The sequence below is a fragment of the Sinohyriopsis cumingii genome, chromosome 16, assembly GCF_028554795.1.
Source record: "Sinohyriopsis cumingii isolate HCF-2022 chromosome 16, ASM2855479v2, whole genome shotgun sequence".
Taxonomy (NCBI): Eukaryota; Metazoa; Mollusca; class Bivalvia; order Unionida; family Unionidae; genus Sinohyriopsis; species Sinohyriopsis cumingii.
The window spans coordinates 5,705,788-5,719,991 of NC_142976.1; the positions used below are offsets into that span (position 1 = coordinate 5,705,788).

At 37.3% G+C, this 14,204-nt stretch overlaps 1 protein-coding gene across 1 annotated transcript in view; it reads right to left on the reverse strand.

The window, feature by feature from the left end:
* Window positions 1-11,262, reverse strand: part of LOC149779865 (uncharacterized) — a 116,359-nt gene extending 105,097 nt beyond the window's left edge. The window contains exons 1-2 of the mRNA XM_089936280.1: window positions 11,057-11,262; window positions 5,405-5,498 (exon numbers count right to left, since the gene is read on the reverse strand). The gene's annotated coding sequence lies outside the window, so the exon portion shown is untranslated. The remainder of the gene's footprint in view (window positions 1-5,404; window positions 5,499-11,056) is intronic.
* Between the last annotated feature and the right edge of the window lie 2,942 nt (window positions 11,263-14,204).

Here is a 14,204-nt window from a genome sequence, read left to right on the forward strand (position 1 = left end):
GTATTAACGACTTAACTTTTGGATAAGAATTACAAAGTCATTGCACATATAGTCTGTGTTAGAAATGTGAACAGAGGAGAATATTGTATAGTGAAGCAGAAAGCTAAGTTGACAGGGTAACTAAAAGATTAACATGAAAACAATTTGGCCATGTATTTTCGTCAACATACGTTTGGTGACCTCGTCTACTGACCACATGGGGCTGGACGTTAGATTATGTGATATAAATTGGGAACATTATATTATGTGAACCGTAACATCTGGATTGGTATGAGTTGAGAGGGAAATAGGGCGAAGAAAGTTTTTGTTGTCGTTGATGTTGTTGTAGGGTTTAACGCCATTTTTCAGCATAAGATAGGCTAAACATGGCGACCAATGAGGAAGAACCTGGAAAAACTCTGGGAAGAACCACCGACCAACGAGAAGCTTCTGGCAAGCTTTTTCACGTACACACGTTAGCCGAGCCTGAGACTCGACCCACGCTGACAGAGGTGAGATGGCAATTAACAGGAATGGTAAGCACTTTAGACCACTCGGCCATTCGGGGGCCCGAGCAATGAAAGAATGACAGGAATACATAAATGTTAAATAACTTATGTGTATCTTGTAGAATAAATGTAAAATAAGTTATTTGTATCTTGTAAATAACATATAATGTTGTATCTCACTAGGCCTGTCTATACGTGTTGATCAGTGATCACCTTCCCTGTCTATATCTGATTTTTAAAGACCACTATCAATGTTTATCAGAAATCACTATCCCTGTCAATACGTGTTTAAAAAAATCATTGTGCCTGTCTATATGTGTTTATCAGCATTCACAATGCCTGCCAATACGTGTTAGGGGCCCCGCGTGGCCGAGTGGTCTAAAGCGTTCTCCGTTACGGATCACTGCCATCTCACCTCTGTCTGCGTGGGTTGAGTCTTGGATTCAGCCAACGTGGGTATGTGAGAAAGCTTGCCAGTAGCTTCTCGTGGTTCGCTGGATCTTTCCTGGGTTCTCCCGGGTTCTTCCTCCACCATTAATGCTGGCCGCCATGTATAGCCTATCGTGTGCTGAAAAATGGCGTTAAACCCTACAACAACAACAACAACCAATACGTGTTTATCAGTGATCACAATGCATGTCGATACCTATTTATTTAAGATCACTATGCCTTTTTATGCTTGTTTATCAGTGATCAATATGCCTGTCTACATGTGCGCATCATTGATCTGTATGTTTGTCTATATGTGTGCATCAGTGATCTGTATGCCTGTCTACATGTGCGCATCAGTGATCTGTATGCCTATCTACATGTGCGCATCAGTGATCTGTATGCTGTCTACATGTGTGCATCAGTGATCTGTATGCCTGTCTACATGTGCGCATCAGTGATCTGTATGCCTGTCTACATGTGCGCATCAGTGATCTGTATGCCTGTCTACATGTACGCATCAGTGATCTGTATACCTGTCTACATGTGTGCATCAGTGATGAATATGCCTGTCTTTACGTGTTTATCAGTGATCTCTATGCCTGTCTACATGTGCGCATCAGTGATCTGTATGCCTGTCTTTACGTGTTTATCAGTGATCTGTATGCCTGTCTACATGTGTGCATCAATGATGAATATGCCTGTCTTTACGTGTTTATCAGTGATCTGTACGCCTGTCTACATGTGTGCATCAATGATGAATATGCCTGTCTTTACGTGTTTATCAGTGATCTGTATGCCTGTCGATACCTGTTTATTTAAGATCAATATGCATATTTGTATGAGTTTATCATTAAACACCATGCCTGTTTATGCGTGTTTATCGGCAGTCAGTATACCTGTCCATACATGTTTATCAGTGATCACTATGCCTGTCTATACGTGTTTATCATTTAACACCATGCCTGTCTATGCGTGTTTATAATTTAACACTACGCCTGTCTATACGTGTTTATCATTAAACACCATGCCTGTCTATGCGTGTTTATCAGCAGTCATTATGCCTGTCTATACGTGTTTATCATTTAACATTATGCCTGTCTATACGTGTTTATCATTTAACAATATGCCAGTCAATGCGTGTTTATCAGTGATCACCATGCCTGTCTGTACGTGTTTATCAGTAGTCAGTATGCCTGTCTATACGTATTTATCATTTAACACTATGCCTGTACATGGATGTTTATCAGCGATCACCATGCCAGTCTATACCTGTTTATTAAAGATCGATATGCCTCTCTATCAGTGATCAGTATGCCTGTCTATACCTGTTTATCAATGATCAATATGTCTGTCTATATGTGTCTCTTAAAGGTCGCTGTGTCTGTCTATACGTGTATATCAGTGATCAGTATGCCTGTCTATACCTATTTATCACTGATCAATATGCAAGTCTATACGTATTTACCAATAATCAGTTCTGTATCAATATTCGATACACAAACAGATCGTCAGTGGTCAAGTAATAGTTTATTCAATTTATTTATCTTGGTAGCCAGTTAAACCAGATTCCACCAGAAACAAATAGGCAATGGATGGTGTGTGTGTGTGTGTGTGTGTGTGTGTGTGTGTGTGTGTGTGATTTGGATTTTTAACGTATTTTCAGTCATATCGCTACGATGTCTGCAGTGTGGCAGTTTGTAGTGGTGTCTTGCACTGGGGCAGCATGCCGCAGACATGTAGCACGATGTCCCACCAGTCTCATTATCCTGACACCAGGCCGACCAGTCCTAACACTAACCTCTTGATGCTGGGCGCCAAGCCAGGCAGCTGTTATTACCATTTTTTGTAAATCTTTGGTATGACTCGGCCGGGGATCGAACCCACGACATCCCGCATCCGAGGTGGGACGCTCTAACCACTAGGCCACCGGAGCGGTTGATGGATAGTAAAACTATTGTTACAGGAATCTATCATTAAGGGGGTCTGATGTATTATGTATGTAACAGAATTATTCACCTAAAAAGAAAGAGTTAGATATTTATCCAATAATATGAAAATCAAATGATGATTGGGATTTTTAAAAATGCATTATAAGGTTCTGTGTTAGTCTGACTGTTTGGTGAGAGGTGATGGCGGAGGCTTGAGATTGTTATTTACAAACATTACCGGCCCTCAAATACATTGACAAATTATAATATTGAGGTGAAGAAAGAAAATAATATTCTGGCTGGAAAGAACCCCGTCCCCCTATAGACGAAAAGTAAATGTTGAGTCTCTAAGAATGAACTAATGAATTGTGAATGAAATTACTTGATACTAGAGAATGGAATGCTATGGTAAGGACTATGAATAGTCACTTGTGACTCGAAACTGGAGTACTAAAGTAAGGACTACGAATGTAGTCACCTGTGACTCTGAAATGGACTTAGTCACCAGTGAATGGAGTACTGTGTTAAGGGCTATGAATGTAGTCACGTGTGATTCGAAACTAGAGCACTGAAGTAAAGCCTATCACTTGTGACTCGAGCCTGGAGTACTGGACTATGAATGGAACTACTTGAGACTCAGGACTGGAGTTCTGTACTAAGGACAATTATCAGGTGCAATAGGGGACAAAAGCTTGTCCAATCAGAACGTTGCCGTTGGAATTTTAATGTCATTTGTCCAGAATTCCAATTTTACGTGTTGTATCAAATATGCTTGTCCTTAAAGTTGCATTTTCTAGGTCGAGATTTGAGATTGTATCTGTTGAATTAAACAGTAGTGGTTGAAAGTAATATTTTATATGAACAGGATTTAGATTGTGGCGTTTGAATTACACAGCGGTGGATGGAATTTCAATGTCATACGTCGAGAATTCCTAATTTACGTATTAGTTCAAAGAGTTTATGTTGAAAGTTACATTTCATATATTGAGTATTTAGATTTCATTTGTTGAATTACACGGCGTTGTTGAAATTGTAATGTCATATGTTGAGAGTTTCAATTTAACATGTTGAATCACATTGATTGTGATGAAAGTTCTATTCAGAATGTTGAGTTTTTACATTTTATCTGTTGAATTACACAGCGGTTGTTGGACATTTCATTGTGCTTGTCAGAATTTTTTTTTTTTATATAGTGAAATGATGCGTTGGCGTTAACAGCAACATTGCACAATGTCCACGCTAACAATTCAAAATAACATCGAGTATTAAGATGCATCATTTGTGTATTCAATTATGAGGTGCCATCACATTTCATGCATTTACAGTTTGAAAGTTACCATTCCACCGTGACCATTCACAGGTCGAGAATTACTATGAATTTCTTCGCTAGATGTCGCTCTCATGAACGAACCGCGTTATCTTTAAACAAGGAAGATACTTCTCGTTGCTGTGAAATTCAACAGATGAAATCTAAATACTCGACATACGAAATTGAACTTTCATCACAAACAGTTACAAACAACGTGTGAATTAGGGATTCTCGACATATGATATTGAAATTTCAACCACCGCTGTGTAATTAAAAATGTAGCACTGTAAAACGTCGACATAGGAAATAGAACCTTAAACCACCATTGTATAATTCAACATATACAATCTAAAATCTCGATTTTGAAAATGGAACTTTAAGGAGTGCAATTTGATCCAACACGTGATATTGGATTTCTCGACACAGTTTTTGTCCGCTACGGCGCCTCATAGACAAGGACGGAATCAGTCAAGCCACTTTAGTCATGTATTTAAAACTGGGATTATAAGTTATGCGTACAGAGAATGCACGAGGTGAACGTGGACTATTTCTTCACCCTAATGTAGCTGATCGTCGCGTCAGTCATCTCATCCTAGATAGAATATGGTAACTTCAGACAAATCAACCACACATACCTGATCAAAGAAGTTGAACAATCAAGTAAAAATGTTGTCACAGTGTTCAAATGAGTCAAGGAGAACTTTTGAACGACGTCATCGGCAAGTGACATGTGATGAAATTCCGTGTTTTTGGCGTTCCAGATACTTTAAAGTCTGCGAGTTCTAATTTTGTGGTGTAGTGATCAGTTGATAATTTCTAGATAAACAATAATGTGTTTTGTCTTCGTGTTTGAGAAAGGGTGAACTATTCCTTGTGATAAGTTATTCAACGATAAATGAAAATATGCTTAATATATGTTGGATGATTTGGAAGCAAATTAGCCCTTCCTCATGCCATCCCATCCCACTCCTCGCCAGTCAGCATTCGTTGGTAACCAATCAGATTACAATACTCATATGTTGAATGTTGCAGCTAATAAATAATATCAGCCAGCCAATCCGATCACGAGAAAGAGTAGCGACGGCAGACTGAACCTTAAGTTCCCCCTCCTAATTTTCATAGTGTATAATAATATTTTTAAACAATTTCGCAAAAATAAATACAATTTCATTTAATATACACAAAGGCGAAATACGACATTTATTGTAATACTGCAGGTGGTCTTTGTATGAACATAGAATACTTACGTTTTATATGTTGGGGTACATCGATTTCTTTCTTGAAAACAATACGATTTTCTAATTTCGCCTCCAGATATGAAATATGTTTATGTAACTTTCCCTGAAAGATAAAAAAAAAATGTATTAACCTTTGAAACTTGTTACTAGAATAAACTCGTGTTTTGTGATCATTCTAAGCAGTAACATTGTTGGAAATATTCTGGAAAAAAATTAATCTATGATTGAATACATCGATTATCCAGAATCAGCGGTAGACAACGAACCCCATGACCCCACCCACCCCACCCGATAATTGATTGTATGAATAATTGATAAACCAGTAATCTTATCCCAGTGAACTGTATCCATTGAATACCCTTAACATTTTGTCCATTGAACACTTTTTGCTGTCCATCCATTGAACAATCTTAATAGTCTATCCAACTATCCGGTTAGTTTTTTTTCTTTTTCTTCTATATTTTTCTTTCTACTAAGCAACTGGTATGTGATGCCTAGTCCACATTGTTTCGTGTCATGACCTCATCTGAAATTATATTCACAAATCGATCCACCCAATTAATTTATCATTATAAATATCGTCCTTTATTAACACGAGTCATTGCATGCCGGAACAGAGCTGCACCATCTAATGACTTCGATCTCAGTGGATTAGCTTTCATCCCTTTAGAATAATGGTCAACTGATATAGGTATAACATTTTACCAGTCATCGCTCTCAGTCACACGCGAGACAGATATCCAGACAAATCAACACCAAATGTTTCGCAGAAAGTCCTTTATATTTAGAATGTGTGACGTTTTGTAACACTTTGACCTCGCTTTTTAACATTACTCACAGGTTGCTATCTAACTTTTTCACATTTTCCTTGATTCAAGGCCACCAGTTCTTAACTCAACCAATATATGTAGCAAGCGCTCGTCTTTAAATAGTCACACTGCATCCCTTGTGAAACACTAGTCTCTTGAATATTATTTACTTCTCAGTTTCTCCATAACTACTTGTAAGTCTCTGACAAGCTGTCGATTACTATACATCGTTACCAGACGTTTTCCTTTTGTTCGGATCTCTCTCTCTCTCTCTCTCTCTCTCTCTCAGACGGAGTTGTGAAAGAACGATCACTGAATTTCTGTTTATTCAGTTTGAAATTATTTGTCTGTGTTAGGATGAAGTATTATATTGTAATCTGTGTCCAGATGAAGTGCCTTTGTACTTTAATCTCCGTCCATATGAAGTGTCTTTGCGCTGTACTCTCTGATAGGATTGAATATTGTATTGTACTGTCTGTCCAGATGAAGTGTCTCTGTGCAGCACTCTCTGATCGGATTGAATATTGTACTGTACTCACTATCCAGATGAAGTGTATTTGTGCTGTACTCTCTGATCGGATTGAATATTGGATTGTACGCTCTGTCCAGATGAAGTGTCTTCGTGCAGCACTCTCTGATCGGATTGAATATTGTATTGTACGCTCTGTCCAGATGAAGTGTCTTTGTGCTGTACTCTCTGATCGGATTGAATATTGTACTGTACTCTCTATCCAGATGAAGTGTCTTTGTGCTTTACTCTCTGACCGGATTGAATAAAGTATTGTACTCTCTGACCAGATGAAGTGTCTTTGTGCAGAACTATCAGATCGGATTGAATATTGTATTGACTCTCGTTTCAAGATGAAGTGTCTTTATGCTGTACTCTCTGATCAGATTGAATATTGTATTGTACGCTCTGTCCAGATGAAGTGTCTTCGTGCAGCACTCTCTGATCGGATTGAATATTGTATTGTACGCTCTGTCCAGATGAAGTGTCTTTGTGCTGTACTCTCTGATCGGATTGAATATTGTACTGTACTCTCTATCCAGATGAAGTGTCTTTGTGCTTTACTCTCTGACCGGATTGAATAAAGTATTGTACTCTCTGACCAGATGAAGTGTCTTTGTGCAGCACTATCAGATCGGATTGAATATTATATTGACTCTCGTTTCAAGATGAAGTGTCTTTATGCTGTACTCTCTGATCAGATTGAATATTGTATTGTACGCTCTGTCCAGATGAAGTGTCTTCGTGCAGCACTCTCTGATCGGATTGAATATTGTATTGTACGCTCTGTCCAGATGAAGTGTCTTTGTGCTGTACTCTCTGATCGGATTGAATATTGTACTGTACTCTCTATCCAGATGAAGTGTCTTTGTGCTTTACTCTCTGACCGGATTGAATAAAGTATTGTACTCTCTGACCAGATGAAGTGTCTTGGTGCTGTACTATCAGATCAGATTGAATATTGTATTGACTCTCGTTTCCAGATGAAGTGTTTTTGTGCTGTACTCTCTGATCGAATTGAATATTGGATTGTACGCTCTGTCCAGATGAAGGGTCTTTGTGCTGTACTCTCAGACCGGATTACAATAATGTATTGTACTCTCTGTCCAGATGAAGTGTCTTTGTGCAGCACTCTCTGATCGAATTGAATATTAGTTTGTAGTCTCTCTTCAGATGAAGTGTCTTTGTGCTGTATTTTCTGATTGGATTGAATATTGTATTCTGCTCTCTTTTCAGATGAATTGTCTTTGTGTTGTACTCTCTGATCGGATTCAATATTGTATTTTACGCACTGTCCAGATGAAGTGTCTTCGTACTGTACTCTCTGATCGGATTGAATATTATATTGTTTTGTTGACACTCCTTAGCTCCATCGCAGAATATGTAGCTGGTTAGAACATAGAAGTGACACCCTATTATATTGTACTCTCCATCGAGTTGAAGTGTCTTTGTGCTGTACTCTCTGACCGGATTGAATAATGTATTCTACTCTCTGTCCAGATGAAGTGTCTTTGTGCAATACTCTGATCGGATTGAATATTGGATTGCACGCTCTGTCCAAATGAAGTGTTTTTGCGCTGTACTCTCTAATAGGACTGAATATTGGATTGTAGTCACTGTTCAGATGAAGTGTATTTGTGCTGTACTCTCTGATTGGATTGAATATTATGTTGTACTCTCTTTCCAAATGAATTGTCATTTTGCTGTACTCTCTGATCAGATTCAATATTGTATTGTACGCTCTGTCATGATGAAGTGTTTTTCTGCTGTACTCTCTGAACTGACTGAAGATTGTATTGTATTATCTGTTTTTAGATGAAGTGTCTGTATGCTGTACTCTCTGTTCGGATTGAATATTGTATTGTACTCTCTGCCAAGGTGAAGTGTCTTTGTGCTCTACTCTCTGATCGGATTGAATTTTGTATTGTACTCTCTGTCAAAATGAAGTATCTTTGCTGTACTCTCTGATCGGACTGAATTTTTTATTGTAATCTATGTCCAGATGAAGTGCCTTTGTACTTTAATATCTGTCCAGATGAAATGTATTTGCGCTGTACTCTCTGATTGGTTTGAACATTGTATTATACTCTCTGTCTAGATGAAGTAAGTGTGTGTGTGTGTGTGTGTGTGTGTGTGTGTTGTACTCTCTGATAGGATTGAATATTGTATAGTACTCTCTATTCACATGAAGTCTCTTTGTGCTGTACTATCTGATCGGATTGAATAGTTCATTGTTCTCTCCGTCTAGATGTAGTCTTTGTGCTGTACTCTCTGATCGGATTGAAAAATTTATTTTGCTCTTCGTCCAGATGTAGTGTCTTTGTGCTGTACTCTGATTGGATTGAATATTGTATTGCACGCTCTATTAAAGAAGGTCAATTATACGAAACCAGTTGTAATTTATTAAAACTATTTACTGGCTGAGCAACAGTATCACTCCACAGCCTCCAGTGGAAACCTTGACGTGACCTCTTTAGGTTTAAGCTGAGATGGAGGAGCACGTGCGATTCTAATTTCCAAAACATTATTCTCATATTATTATTATTATTATTATTATTATCAAAGTCATTTCGTTCTCCATACATTCGTGTCTGATTCTGTGTATACTCAAGACATTTCGTATCCAAGACATATTGTCCTCATGATGGCTTGCATCCGCAACATGTCGTATCTGAGATGACCTATATTCAGTAGAATATGCACCTGAAGAGCTTTCAGACGTAACATATCGCACCTAATACTTTCTTTTAATAAATTAAAGACTCAAACAATCTAGACATAATTCTAAAGATTTACCAACTTGAATCTCACATTTAGTTTTCTTACCAATTTAAAATAATCTTCCACGTTCTCAGTCTGTGTTCATGCTTATTAACTTCTACCATATATCTGATTTTTAAGTATTTGGAAGAAAACTAAATCTCTGAGTTTTTACACTTCAGTACTTTTGCTTTAATTTTATGTCAGTTTAGTGACATTTTGTAACTTGTATTACAGTATTTTATCCAGGCAAAATAAGATGTTACTTTCACTTGTTGACGGTCTCAAATAACTATAAAACATGTATACTTCTTTCAAACACCTACATTAAAGAATATCTACTTCTTTCAATCGCCTACAAGAAACCATGTATACTTCTTTCAAATGCCTATATCAGTGATTCCCAACCTTGTCTTGGCCGCGCCATAAAATTTAGTTTTTTTATTTTTTTCCTTGAGACTTAAGACCCCGTTCACAAATTTTGATAAATTTTGCCACCCTCCAAAACATCGTTGGGACCTTCTAGAACGTACTCGGAACCCTGTGTCATGACCTGGGAGTGGGGAACCATTAGCCTACATGATGAGATGGTCGCTTGAAATCAGTCACGTGATCGACTTCTTGCAAACGCATACATGGAAGCATGTATATTTCTTTCAATTGCCTACATGAAAGCATATCTACTTCTTTTAAACTAATACATAATGGGATAGTGGCTTGAAATCAGCTACGTGATTCGACCAAGGTGTGGTCACCTCATCTTTACAGAAGGGTCGGTTGTCACAAGCTTGTCACATTGTTAATATTGACAATGACAAAATAAGTGGCGCGAACTTCGATCTGGACAAGAAACTTCAGTCAAAGAAAATACGTCGACGAATGGACATATAAGGAGCGGTCCTTCTTTTACTAAATGACATGCTTAGGGATTGATTGTATGATAATTTGAGTGATGGGTGTTTAGAGACACATCAGCAGAAAAAAGACTATTTATCCCAGATGTCACTGAAGTAAAGTATATTATTCAGAGACGCGCCACTGCATTTCACCGGGCAGGTCTGGAGAGGATTCAAACAATTAACACGCCTGAGGGAAATGCTATTTTCAAAATACGAAAAGGTGTAGTATGTTCAACCCGTCTTAAAATGTTTACTTTACACCCGCAGTCGATTTATGATCATGCGAAGACCACGACTATCTGTAAACTGTTCGGATTCATTAAATTTGTCAGTATACCATGATAGAGGTTTATACAGAGGAATCTGCCCAAATCTTCACTAGAAAGGCTTTGGAGTGTCTTACAATTATGCAGATTCAGGACTTGCCAGTTCAGTTTATAATCACTTATGCACAGATTTGTTTTAGTTCCACGAGTACCAAAGATAACATCTAAACACTTGTCTTGGCCAATACAAGACAGAGTGATCTAAGCGGCGATTAACTCGGGTCTGATGTGGCCACTACAAAAAAAAAAAAAAAAAAAAAATAACGACACACACACCAAACAAATGCAAGATAAAGATATGGGGATTCGCTTCTTAATCACATGCAATTGCATCATCAGCATTTCAAGATTCATCTTACCTGAAAGGTCGGGTTATCTGTATCCACATCTTCATTTTCGCCAAGTTTTATCTTTAACCCCCACGTTATCGTGTCTTCATCAGATTCAGATGAAAAGTACTGAAGCGACGCTTTACCTGAGAAAAGATGGTATAATTGTATTTCATTGCAGATATTGATTAAACTGGATTTATGTCTGGGAGATATATAGAAAGCAGGCAATGCTACCTCGGTTATGATTAAAGTGCCATGAATAATGTGTGATTGAAAAGTAGTACGTACGCTTCGAGTTTTCATTTCGGAAATTCTCTTTTGATTACATCAATATGTTCCCTGTTAAAAGTCATAGAAATCAAGGAGTAACCTTATCTTAAATTGCGAAATGGACCAGTCATATTAATAAAATTATTCAGAATGCATGTAAGTAGTTATATATGGTGCGCGCGTAGGAAATAAAACATAAATACTCTAAGCTTCAATGGAGGTACAGCAACATTGGAAAAGTTTCGAATGGGCGCTGTACAAGTTAAAGGACTAGTTATTGCTCTATAGATTCTTTTCGTGCGTAAACTGGTTGGAAAACAATTTCACAACAAAGAAAAGGGAAGATATAAACTTTTGCGGATTAATACTCATAAAAGTGCATGCCGTAAAAGATGAGATGAAAAGACGTAACATGTAAACAAGCAAACAAGTCAGATAATAGCATGTGTTTCAAGAATATTTTGAAGTTCTCTTTTTTATTATCAGTACCGACTGCAACTGTACTTTTAATATAAAAAGTTCGATAGTCATCGGGTTAAAGGTATGCATGTAATCTGACTGTCAGTCAAGGTCTGGGTTGACTGGTAAAAGACGAATATGGCAGCCTCAGGATGGGTTGACTGGAAAAAGACCATTATTGCAGCCTCAAAAGCTTGGCAATGTGGTGTTTGTCGCGTACTTAGTATCATCAATCGTTCGTTCTTAATAGCGGTTTAAAGATAATGAAAAAATGAAAAGTAATTGTCATTAGCTACGTATCCTCAATAAATCACACATGAATGTATAAATGGATATATATTGATTTTTTTTGCACGTATTAGAATTCTCTAGCTGTGATATGCATTTTCGCTAGTGTGTGAAAAAACACTTCCCACAAAATAAGAATATGAATGAAATTATTTTAAAAAATGTAACAGAATTACTAACTCATCATCTAAGATATGTGAACAATTGCATACTATACAAGATGACACTTCGTTCAGTTCTGGTGAATGTCACGATTTTCACTAATTGCGAAGCTGTGTGTGTGTGTGTGTGTGTGTGTGTGTGTGTGATTTAGATCTTTTACGTAGCGTTAACAGTTTTCCAGTCATATGGCTAATATGTCAGCAGTGTGGGAGTTTGTAGTGATGTATAGCACTGGGGCATCATGGCGCAGACATGTAGCATCATGTCCACCTAATTGCATTATCCAAAAACCAGGTCGACCAGCCTAACAATAACCCCTTAATGCTGAGCACCTAGCGAGTCATCTGTTAGTACCAATTCTATTAGTCATTTGTATGATTCGGCCGGGGTTCGAATCCGCTACCTCCAATCGCGAAAATTAAACCAAGTATTGCGCAACATGCTTAATCATGGTGTATATGACATATATATATATATATATATATATATATATATATATATATATATATATATGCTTTTCCACATTCGGTTGTACGGTGTCCGATAGGCCACGTGATGGCAAAGAGTTGGCTCTTCTTATTTGTACAATTGGTTTTATAGATATTAGTTGTGATTTAATGACAGTTTTATGTATTTCTGATAACTAGTTATTTATGTTGTTTTGTATGACATTTGAGAACTGGACTTGATAAATTAGCTTTTATCGTTTCACAATGTAGTCATTTGCAAAGAAATTGATGTTTCAGAAACCATGATACAAGGATACAGTTCAACGTGGATGGTGCTCTACATAAAGGGAAAATATTAGACCAAAGTCTTAGATTTCGTTCATTTTGCCTTGACCTCACTGATGAGATACAAAGCAAGTGTCAGAGATTTAAACTCAGGATTTAATAATTAATATGTCTATGGGCATAACGCTTTTATTGCATGCATAGTTTTCTGAACATGAGAACAACGATTTTTAAATATGATCAGTTTTTGGCATATGAGCATGCTGTTTTAAGAATACGATGGTGGTCCGCATATGAGCACAACGGTGTGAGAATTGTAATCTATCCCCTGGGGCATAACATGATAGGTGGAGAAACCGTTTTATGAAATAAGTATATATTCAACACGAATAACTTGTACACTGAATATGGATCTGCAATAATTTTATTTATTCACAGACAACAAGTTCTTAAAAGCTACTGGCGTACGGCATATACTGTTACCGCTGTAGTCGCTGTCACCGTCGTCGTTATTGTTTTTAACTGACCATGCTAAAAAATCATTTTTTTCTTTGAACATTTTTAAAAATCGATTTTTAAAATTTAAATCGGATCTTTTATTTTAATGAAATTTTCAATGTCATTGCGTATGGTTATATAGTGAAAACAAGAATATATTTAGGTTCTATATTTATTTGCCGAATACATATATATTCTTAATAACAAGTCTTACATTTCACACGAAGCCCAACTTTTCCAGGAGTTACGATCCTGTCAAACTAGCCCAACACAATCTTGTTTTCTTTTATGTCTTGCAAACACAACAATATGGAGATTCACAGATTCCTAGGTCTAATATTGGCCAAGGCTTTTCTTTATAATGCTACCTGACAATACCAATATGCGGCTTATATATGCCATGCCTGCTTTATAATTAATACTGGAGTGTATAATTGCTGGACCCGAAAAGATTGATGTATACCAGCAGGTGTCATTGGTCCACCCAAGCTGAGACAGCAATCGTTGCAAAGTACTGAGATCCCCACCCTAAAACCATCTATATGTTTGAACACATGAAAATTCCAGCACCTGAGTCCGTGATATGAAAGTTGTTTGTTTTTTATTTTGTGTGCGTGAGTAGTGGTGGTGTCTTCATAGGCGAAAGTCTATTTCATTCGTTCTGTTTCTAATACGTGACTTTCAATCATGTAGTGTGCAACCTATAAAGACTATTTATGTTCTTTTAATGGGATTAAAGACTATTTATGTTCTTTTAATGGGAT